The sequence below is a fragment of the Asterias amurensis genome, chromosome 10 (genome assembly GCF_032118995.1).
Source record: "Asterias amurensis chromosome 10, ASM3211899v1".
Classification (NCBI taxonomy): domain Eukaryota; kingdom Metazoa; phylum Echinodermata; class Asteroidea; order Forcipulatida; family Asteriidae; genus Asterias; species Asterias amurensis.
In genome coordinates, this window is record NC_092657.1 from 20,657,796 (window position 1) to 20,669,159 (window position 11,364).

Sequence of the window (11,364 nt, forward strand, 5' to 3'; positions counted from 1 at the left end):
CATATGTTTTTGCACACATTTATTTTATTGCTGCCCTACATGTACATTAACACATTTCAAGTTTGTTAATTAAATTCAAGTTATGGGTAGTTTTCAGTAATACACAGTAACTTAGTATATGAAAACAAATGAAAGTTCACAACGATTTAGATAGTTCGCTCTTTAGATAATAAAAGCCGATATGTTCCACTCTTTTTTCAGTAAAATTTGAATGATCTTCACCTCTTAATCGAGTTGAAAGTACCTTTGGTTTCACTTTAAAAGGAGTGGTCCGCCATGGCTCTTTGCAAGAGTGGTATGGCGGACAAAACGAGTGATGTTTCACTAAGAGAGTATAGTTTGACAACTATGTTGTGAGTTGTATAATACAATGGCAGGGTTGGCTTGTGCGTAAAGCGCTCGCCTCTCACCAAGGTGAGACCGGTTCGATACCTGGCCGAGGGCCGCATGCGTGTTGAGTTGCGTTGGCTCTCTGCTGAGCCATGAGGGTTTTCCAGACCATCCGGTTTTCCTCCCTCAGTAAAAATCAAACTTTTCGATCTTTGGCTGTGCTCCATGGTCATAAGGGGTTTATGTGGCTTGCATGCCTGCTTCTAGCTCGAACGCGTTGTAGCCGCGTCCTTCGCAATTCAGCTCTTAGCTGCGAGAAAAGGATGATTAGCTCCCAAAATGATATTATCATTTTGTGTATTCATATTCATCCAGATTGTTGATGCGGTGTGTTCTGTTATTAGATTTTGCGAATGGCTTTCATGAAAGCAAGTTGTCCAAAAACAGTAAAGCCTAAAACGCAGTCGGTTAGTTTGTTGTTTGACACATTTCTAGGATTTGATGTAGCATAACATGTAAAAACACATCACACAGTCTTCCTTACAGGTTTTTCTAGGGTAACAGATTGACATTTGATTTATATTTCCCCTATTATCTCTCTGACAAAACCGCCCTATAAATCTTATAATTTATATGTCAGCAGTATCATAATAGATTTACAACTTTATAATAAGATTTAGAAATGCCCATTTCAAAAGAATTTAACCCAATAAAAAGATTTTTCGTCACAGTAAAAGGAAAGTCAGTCATTTTTAGAACCATAATTACTCAATCATAAATGTTGTTTTTTATTCAATTACGCGAAGTTTCCTTGAATTGTGTGAACTGTTTTGTCCCCTTCATTCCATTTGATTTAGTAGGTGTTGCTCGGGCCTTTATCACACGGCAACAACGCTGCCGGTTTTAAACGACCGTTTAAGAACTCGTCGCTACCTTTTATTTCCTTACTCACAATTAAAAACAGATGCTGCGTAGACATCGTGCTGTAGACTCAAATGAAAAATAAATCTACTTAGAAACGTCTTGTATTTTACTTTCCCTCGGTGAAAAAAAACAGGGAATTTTAATTCTTTTAAAAAAGAACAACACATTACAAAGTACAATCGGTTTAAAGCCATTGGACCCTTTCGGTACAGAAAATAAAAAGTTCACATATTTACAAATAATTTATAAGGTTCAAAAAAGGTAATGGTGAAAGACTTCTCTTGAAATACTGTTCCATGAAATACTGTTCATTTTTTGAGAAAACATTAAAACGATATCAATTCCCGTTAGCGAGAATTACGGATTTATTTGAAACACATGTCACGACACGGCGAAACGCGCGGAAACAAGAGTGGGTTTTCCCGTTATTTTCTCCCGACTCCGATGACCGATTGAGCCTAAACTTTCACAGGTTTGTTATTTTATGTATAAGTTGTGATACACGAAGTGTGGGACTTGGACAATACTGTTTACCGAAAGTGTATAATGGCCTTTAAGGGAATGCATACCCGTCCTTGTAGGCTAAGCTTGAGTTGAAGATTGTTCAGAATGATAACGCTTGAGGACGGTCGAGACGTACACGCTCATGAATATTTAACATGACGGCGAGGCTTTATGTTGTCAAGGTCTTGTTTTTCCTGTGGGTTGTAGATGTTTTTGGAAAGTATACACAAGAAATTATTGTGCTAGTGATGATGAGCTAACAATACTGACGTAATCACTGGCTTTGAGTCAAAATAAACCTGTATTCAAGGGACAAGCTGTTGATGGTGTTCAATGTATTTAAAACTTGAAGAGGTGTAGCTGATACTTTCTTCAGACTTAAAGGAACACGTTGCCTTGGATCGGTCGAGTTGGTCTTTGAAAAGCGTTTTTTGACCGTTTATTATGAAATGCATATGGTTAGAAAGATGATGTAAAAGTAGAATACAATGATCTACACAAATATGCCTCGAAATTGCGTGGTTTTCTTTTTACCTCGTCCAAAAACACGGTCGGCCATTTATGGGAGTCAAAATTTTGACCCCCATAAATGGCCGACCGTGATAGTTCGCGACGTAAAAAGAAAACCGTGCAATTTTGAGAGATACTTGTGTGGATCATTATATTCTACTTTTAAAATATCTTTCTAACCATATACATTTCATAACAAACGGTTTCAAACGCTTTTTATAGACCAACTCGTCCGATCCAAGGCAACGTGTTCCTTTAAAACAGCTAGTTGAGTGAAAAAGTTTTAACTGAAATGTAAATAAAATGTGTTAATAATTATGTCTTTATGTATTGGTTTGCGGTGTGTATCTACTTACCAGGTAGAGTTTGTTCTTAGAGAACTGTCTTGCTTTACTCTACTGCCGCGGAGTAGATAATCGGGGGTTCGGGAGACTTCTCAGTTCTGAAATGAGCTGTCCTGCTTTTTAACTATTACCAGGGCGGATAGTATATAGAAAATAGACCTGGACTACTATACTTAAGCTTATAGGATCGTAATTAACTATACTGCCGCGGAGTCAGTTCTGAATTGGTCTCAACGTTTCGACTAGCTTTAACACCAGCCGGACGAGGTGAATGGGGGAAAGGGGTGAAAACAAAAATAATAATAACACAAAATACATAAAATTAAAAAATGTGTACAAATGAAAAAAAAAAAAAAAAAGATCGAGACCCGGTTAAATGACGAGGTTAATTTATGTTATGTTTGTATCAGAATAAATTGGGCGACGAGGTGCTTCTACGATTTGTTTGTTTCTTCTTATATACTGCAGTATTTTAAGAAGTGTATAAAAAATATAATTCAGAATCTCTTACCTTTTCAGTTTATTGTATCTTTAACAGAAAAAGCCAATAATCTCCACCGTAAAGTTTTAAGTTGCCTTTCAAACAAATTCCCAAATGGTTTTTAAACGATCTTATTCTAATGTCATTTAACTCCCTAGCGAAACATAAAAGCTCCACCATTGCGTTAAAAACATAAACAATTCCATACACAAATCTTTTAAAAGCAAATCCGTAAAAAGCATCTATTGAAAACCGAATACTGCACGTATAGTACCGTTCATGTAATTCTGCTGCTGGCAGGCAGCGAGTCTAATAGATGTTTAATAAACCATTGAAGAAGACAAAGAAAAAGAAGTATATAAATAGAATGGCTTACTGAGCGAGTAGTTGTGCATGGTAAATGAGTCGTCAAAGAGGTTTTCTTTTTATTTCATACATACAACAGGATATGCACTCACAACAAACATACAAAACATAACAAAACAAAAATAGAGGTCAAAACATGAAAACCTTATCAAGAAACGATTAATAATTAATTAAACCGTAAACCACCACTTTTTGATAAACTTATGCATTGTATTTGAGCCAGTCGCAATCTTTCTGTCTAACTCATAAATACATTTTACTAAAATTAACAACAGAATGAAAATAGAGGTTGCTTATGTCCAAAGCACACGAATAACTCACTTGATATTTCTGTGATAGAAGTTAATCAAGATTCAGTATGTTTTTTCAGTTCATTTACTCTTTTTTGGGAAAAATTATTTGTGTATAATTGTTATGCGCTTTTGACTTTTTTATCTTTCTATTTACTGATAAATACTCATATTTATTAACATATATCATACGGTTTTTTTAAATATCAAATTAATAAAAGCTGATAATTATATAAACTAAACAAAATTAAAATAATCTTTTTTCATTTTGTTTTTACCCATATACACAGGTGTGTATTAGCACTGTTTACTCAGTACTTGCCTGAGTTCTGTGGAACAAAACCACGGGCAATTACTCGGATGTGATTCGAACCCACGACCTTTGCATGCTCAATTCTTTGCATGCTCTAAAATTACAAAGGTCGTGGGTTCGAATCACACCCGAGTAACATGCCTGTGGTATTTGTTCACACGGCCCGTGAAAGTACCGAGTGTACAGAATCGGCGCTTATGGAAGCAGAGAATTCTGTGCTTACGGCAAGCGTACTTCACGGGTTAGCGGCGAATTTTGGCTTCTGCGCTTGCGTACTCCACGTTACTGGGCATTCTACGCTTACAAGGCTAGCGCAGAAATTCGGCGCTTGCACGTAAGCGGGGAATCGTGATCGTAAGCACAGAATTCGGCGGTCAGCAGAGCCATGAAATTGGGCACTGGCTACTGAATACGACAACAGTTCATGGTTCCCGTAGCCATGCCCATCCATGTCGGCTTTTTGTTTAATTAAAGGCAGTGGACACTATTGGTAATTGTAATTACTCAAACTAATTGTTAGCATAAAAACTTACTTGTTAACAACAATTAGGGCGAGCTATAGTAATAGTAAAAAACATTGTGTAAAACGTCTCCCTCTGCAGTTATGTAGTTTTCGAGAAAGAAGTAGTTGTCCGCGAATTTTATTTCGAGATCTCAGAATTATATTGTGGGGTACCGAAATCAGGCATCTGAAAGCACACAACTTCGTGTGACAAGGATGTTTTTACTTCAATTATTATCTCGATGACTTCGATGACCATTGAGTTTAAATTTTCTCAGGTTTGTTAGTTTGTGCAATACTATAGGTTGGGATACACCAAGTGAGAAGTCTGGCCTTTGACAATTATCAAAGGTGTCCAGTGTCTTTAGTACACTCTGTGGGTGTTCATTTTTTCTATACGCCGACGAAAATTCATAATTTTCAGAGATAAAGAAACTTAACTTAACTTAACTTAAATGCATTTGTTTCAAAGCGTTGTACAGTCAAGAAAAACATTAAAATGCAGGATAAAAAAAACATGAGCAAAGATAGCAATATGTTTTGTTTTTAAATACACAACAGCTACAAAAGTAAAAAAAAAAATAGTAAAACATGCATTACAAACAATCACATTATACAGAATAAAATACAAAATAATAAGCGTCAGGCGGACCCAGAGTAAATCACCCCCACAAAAAGGAGATACAATTTAGAAGAAAAAAAAATTAAATAGGCAAATTCATTTTTCTTCTCCGATGGTTCTTCCTAACGTCAGCCAAACAACGGATGGTCGTGCTATCGGGTTTGATTGCGTTCTCCCAGGCGTCCAACAAAACGTGACATCGAAATCAAATCCGTGCGTGGTATTTAATGAAGGGGTTTGGATTACACGATACCATTTAAGTCTTAAATTAGAGAATGACTCAATTAATGCTTCATCTTTAAAGTCACCACAAGGCAGATTAAAAAACAAACAAATCTGCAGCAAATCACCAGCAGGCAATTTAAAAAGAGCAATTAGGGCCATGTATAAAAAATAATGTTGTTTGCTCTCGAATTACAAAAGAGTGAAAAGCACTCTTTGAAGAGCCATATGAGGGACAACTCTTTTTCGAGTGGTCTTCCACTCTTTTAGATTGAAGTTTGCATCTTTTTGAGTGATTTTTCACTCTGTCCTAGAGTGAAACCCCTCTTAACACTGAAATAACCACCACTCTTTGAAGTGAGCTGTTGGGGACAACATGAAATATGAAGAGTGGTGTTTTTCACTCTTTTACATTTTTAAAGAGTGTTGTTCTATGTGTTTCCCTTCTGCAGTGAGGCAGGTTGTTTGGAAAGCGAGTAGAAATAAACGTAGGGTTCTGAGCCTGAACATCTGACGTCATAATTTGGGGCCAGAAACCGGCCTTTAGAACCTCATATTTCAGCCAACAGCAGCTTTTGAAAGTATAACGAATAATTATAATAAAACATTTAACTTCGAAGTAACGAGACTAGGGGGGAAGGTTTCAGTTTGTATCCCCCAAAAATTTGAAACGTTACTGTCGGAAAAGTTTTTCAGGTTGTATGTTTTAACTCAGCAAAAGGCAGAGGTTCGGTCACGTACGGAATTTTGTCAACTAAGTGTGCTGAATTAAAAGGAACACGTTGCCTTGGATCGGTCGTGTTGGTCTTTGAAAAGCGTTCTGTAACCGTTTGTTATAAAATGCATATGGTTAGAAAGATATTGTTAAAGTAGAATATATTGATCGACACAAATATGCCTCGAAATTGCGTGGTTTTCTTTTTACCTCGTCGACTAACGCGGTCGGCCATTTATGGGAGTCAAATTTTTGACTCTCATAAATGGCGGTCTGTCCCTCATGTGGCTCTTCAAAAAGATTGGTGTTTATTTTACTCTTTTAGAGGGGTTTCGCTCCAGGACAGAGTGAAAAATCACTCATAAAGATGCAAACTTCAATCTTAAAAAGTGGAAGACCACTCGAAAAAAAGTTGTCCTTCTTATGGCTCTTCAAAGAGTGCTTTTCACTCTTTTACATTAAGAGAGTAACTATTTGTTTTATTTAGTGGCCAAAATCCAGGTAAAAAAGGCCGACAAAGAAAATTCTTCGGAGACTTTAAATTGGAAGAGTGTGGATTACTTTCGTAAAAGTAAAAATAATTCCCGTCTCGGTTTGTTTTTTAGTTAAAACTAAAAATCAAAACCCGGTAATCACGTTTTAGTAAAATAAATCAACTGTGTATGGGATTTGATAAAAATAATAATTAGAACAAAAACCTAGAATGCGCACATATCCACCCTGACGGGTGTTCAGAAAAAAAGATGCGACGAAATTAGTCCTCGAAAACCTGTGACTACGCTTTTAAACGAAATTTGAATGTTGTTGTACAAAGACAAGATCTAAGATCTAAGATTAAGTGGTAGAGAGTTCCTGATGTGGCGCGGCTGAAGAAAAGAAGTGTCACCCCATAAGTTACCCCCCCCCCCTGCACCAACCATTATTAAGCACTGCCACTTCGTTGAACTTGGACCACAGACTAATTTGTGAGAAATTTACACCAATTTATCAAATTTAATTCCAGTATTAATCCCCTGAGATGTATAAGTACAACTCCTCAAGAGAACTCAATATTCAGCATTTTAAAGGCAGTGGACATTATTAGTAATTACTCAAAATAATTATTAGCATAAAACCTCACTTGGTAACGAGTAATGGGGAGAGGTTGATAATATAAAACATTGTGAGAAATTGCTCCCTCTGAAGTGCCATAGTTTTCGAGAAAGAAGTAATTTTCCACGAATTTGATTTCGATACCTCAGATTTAGAACTTGAGGTGTCGAAATCAACCTCTAAACGCACACAATTTTGTGTGACAAGGGTGTTATTTTCTTTCATTATTATCTCGCAACTTTGATGACCGATTGAGCTCAAATTTTCACAGGTTAGTTATTTTATGTATATGTTGAGATACACCAACTGTGAAGGCTAGTCTTTGACAATTACCAATAGTGTCCACTGCCTTTAAGTCAATGAAAAGCTCAAATTGCATCTGTTGATGGCAGAAACGCATTCTGTGCACCTTGCAATCCATTTTGGACCACAGACTAATTTGTGAGAATTTTACTCAAAATCTAATTTAATACCAGCACTTGCACTGACCTGATGAACTTTAAATCAATTTTAAGATATTCTGAGAAACGCATAACACTGTAGAATGTTTGAACTCGACTACCGTACTTTGTAGTAATTTTATATCACCCATTGATCCCGTCATGCTTGAGCAAGGGCACCGTGAAATAGAGAACGTCACTGCCGTGTAATTGGACCTTTTCACCCACGAGCGCCTCGCAATTTCCCTGGTCGGTTAACTCCCTCTCCGTAAACATCTTCAGAGGGAGTAGTGTTTTAGCACTGCATGGGTTCAGGTTTTGTATACGATTAACGAACTGTTTGCCCAGTAAGTCATGGATTGTTTTTGATTTAATGCAAGCTGCTATTGGCCTGGAAGGTTTTCGGTCATTAAAGAAGGACTTTCAACCTAAATCTATAATTATCTGCACTTAAAGGCACATGTGCACATTGGAAGTTGTCAAACAAATTGTTACCAACAGCATAAAAAAAACCTACCTCGTAACAAGCAATGGGGACCTTTTGCTATGTATAAAACATGATAGTGAGAACCGGCTCCCTCTGAACTATTGTAGTTTTCGAGAAAAAAACAGAAATTTTCCTCGAAAATAACATTTGAATTTGACTTCGAAAACTCAAAATTTGATTTCGAGGTACCGAAATCAGGCATCTGAAAGCACACAACTTCGTGAGACAATGGTCTTTTTTCTTTCATCAGTATCTCGCAACTTCGACGACCAATTATTGAGTTCAAATTTTCACAGGTTGGTAATTTTATGCATAATTTATGGTAAAATACACAAGACTGGTCTTTGACAATTATTACTTAAAGGCAGTGGACACTATTGGTAATTACTCAAAATAGTTATTGGTATAAAACCTTTCTTGGTGACGAGTAATGGGGAGAGATTGATATTATAAAACGTTGTGAGAAACGGCTCCCTCTGAAGTGCCATAGTTTTCGAGAAAGAAGTAATTTTCCACGAAATTGATTTCGAGACATCAGATATAGAACTTGAGGTCTCGAAATCAACCATATAAACGCACACAACTTCGTGTGACAAGGGTGCTTTTTCTTTCATTATTATCTCGCAACTTCGATGACCGATTGAGCTCAAATTTTCACAGGTTTGTTATTTTATGCATATGTTGAGATACACCAACTGTGAAGGCTAGTCTTTGACAACTACCAATAGTGTCCACTGTCTTTAAGGTCTCCAGGGGTGGATTTCACAAAGGCAGTCCAAACTTAGGACTAGTCCTAGGCAATGCTAAGAGATAGGACCAGTCCTAAGTTAGGATGAGTTACTGGTCCTAACTTAGGACTGGTTCTATCTCTTAGCATTGCCTAGGACTAGTCCTAAGTTAGGACTACCTTTGTGAAATCCACCTCTGGTCTTTAAAAGACTTCAGGCCTGAAGCCTTTATAGTCATAGTTATTGCACACATATTAACATTATGCAACCATTTTTTTCTTCGGTCATTCTTCTCTTGCAACTTCGATAACCAAATTAATTGTTACTTTTTTGTATGTTATGCAACATGTTGGGATACACAAAATGAGAACAATGGTCTTTAACAAAACAAAGCCATCCCATGCCTTTAATCGCAACAGTCGGTGTTGTTGTTGTTGTTGTTTTAAGTTTGACATGATTGTCTGCAACCTTCCCTTTCTTTATATATATATATATAATTTATTTATTTTTTTTGCGAAAGATATTAAGTCCACAGCGCAGTAGGCCAAACCTTGCGGATATAATTCTACAAGTCCTTGTAGCGGGTCAAACTATCCATGGATTATGGCAATAATTATCAGCAAAATCTTATGCCCTTGGAGACACTGGAAGGTCGCAGAAGATGTGCATGAGCAAAGTGTAAGACTGGGTCCATGTCTTTATCTGCAAGGATAAAATTACAGTGCCCCTTTCTTGCTGTTTACACTCTTGAAACTAAGGAGTTAAATCCAATACTTGTAAGAGTTCGGTGAGTGACTAGCCCTATATAGGACTCGTCCTCTGTACACAGAAACAATACGAAAGTGTAAGGCCGCCAGGGCGGGGTGAGTGACTACATTTTGAAAGTGTTGAATCTAGCATTTTAAAGTATTCGGTCAACAATTTATGTGCCAATTTAAAGGCAGTGGACACTATTGGTAATTAGTTGATTCCCATAAATGGTCGACCGTGTTAATTCGCGAGGTAAAGTGAAAACCGTGCAATTTTGAGTGATACTTGTGTGGAGCATTATATTCTACTTTTAAAACATCTTTCCAACCATATACATTTCATAACAAACGGTTTCAAACGCTTTTTTTATAGACCAACTCGTCCGATCCAAAGCAACGTGTTCCTTTAAGTTTGATCGACCGTGCATATTCCTGGGAAACAGAACTCCCGGGATTAGCCAAATAATTTGGATAGTGAGAACGGTTGCTGGGTGGCGGGAAATGGCCCTGTTGTGAGGAAAAAGCTCTACGATCAAGCAGGAAATTTGGTAAACATTTCAGCCCATGCGGACGTCTGAACACAGTGTATAAATTATTTTAAAACAAGTTAATAATTATAAACACGCTTTTGTTCTCATTAGCTGTTTTTCCCCCGGGAAAAACTTTTAACCCCGGGGTTAACTCTCAACTCTTTGTACCCCACCTCTGAGCAGGGTTAATTATTTCCTGGGAATAAGTTATTTAGTGTGAAAAGTGCTGGTTTGTGCGTAAAGCGCTCACTCTCACCAAGTTGACACCGGTTCGATACCCGGCCAGGGCCCATGTGAGTTGAGTGCGTTGGTTCTCAGCTGACGTGCCACGAGGGTTCGTTTCCAGACCATACGGTTTTCCTCCCTCTGTACAAATCAAACTCTTTCGATCTTTGGCTGTGCTCCATGGTCATAATGGGTTGATGTGGCTGGTTGCCAGGGGGGCCCTTGCATGCCTGCTACTCGAACACGTTGTGGCCGCGTCCTTCGCAATTCAGCTCTTATGCTACTCTCACACTTGGGCGAATATCTTGCGAATACGAATGTTTGAAATTCGCGATGAATTCGCCCAAAAAAAATGCGATTTGATAGTGAAGGGAATAATTTGTGAACGTTTCGAATTTGTTACCAACGCTTACGAAGACACGGCGAATGCGGTCAACGGTCACCCGGGTATTATTATACCTTGCCTGCTTTGACTTCTCGCTCAGTGTCCTCGACTCCTACAGGAAGTTCATTCCAGTCACGCACTGCAGAAATAACAAAGTTGAAGTGTATAGGTTGGGTCATGCTTTCCCCATAATGCTTTTTTATTAGGTTTTGGAGTTCCCACTTTGTTCTAGCAGCTTGACCGTTGTCAATCATTGAAACTCAAGGGCAGAGTGGAAGTTTGAATGTTTAATGCCAACGGCGAATTTTGTATTTCTAATCATTCTTGACAACAATATTATTCTGATCATTCTGATACTGACGACAAGAATAATGGATTGGCAACCAATGACAGAGAAAAGGAAAACTTAGGGGTAGACAGAGAAGAAGATGGAGAGTGAACTCGGCGTTTATGCAGGAATAACGCGAACAAAAACTACCGAAAGATATATAAACGAATGCCGTGTGCATGGAGAAAGGCTGTACGTCATGTACGGATGGAAGTACTCAGCCTAAACAATGATGATGATGGTGAATAGAACAAGAACTTGTTGACTTCCAGCTTGG